Source organism: Papilio xuthus, unplaced genomic scaffold (genome assembly GCF_000836235.2).
Source record: "Papilio xuthus unplaced genomic scaffold, Pxut_1.1 DF825946.1, whole genome shotgun sequence".
In the NCBI taxonomy this organism is placed as follows: domain Eukaryota; kingdom Metazoa; phylum Arthropoda; class Insecta; order Lepidoptera; family Papilionidae; genus Papilio; species Papilio xuthus.
Window position 1 is genome coordinate 16,071,537 of NW_013532703.1, and position 388 is coordinate 16,071,924.

A 388-nucleotide genomic window follows, 5' to 3' on the forward strand; every position below is an offset into this window, starting at 1 on the left:
TACACAGGAAATTACTACAGTGAGAGTTAAATCAAAATATTCGTAACTTTAAGGATACAGATGCATGTGCTACGGAGGAGTTGTAAGATATAGATAGGATAGATAGATAGATAGATAGATAGATAGTGAGTTATAGTTATTAGTCCTGGATGTGTTAGGGTAAAAACAAAGGAGAAATCGACACCATATACGACTTTCTTATTTAGAAAGTGTTGTACTTTTTCATTACATTGTTTATTACGTTTTTAAGTAGATAGTTTGATATTAATCAGGGAATATAAAGTCGTATATCGGTCGTGAAGTGTGTTGCGGTGTGTATTCGCGCGGGTCGCGGGGGCGGGGTCGGGACGGTGTGGTGCGGGTGTGTGCGGGGCGGGGCGGGGCGGGG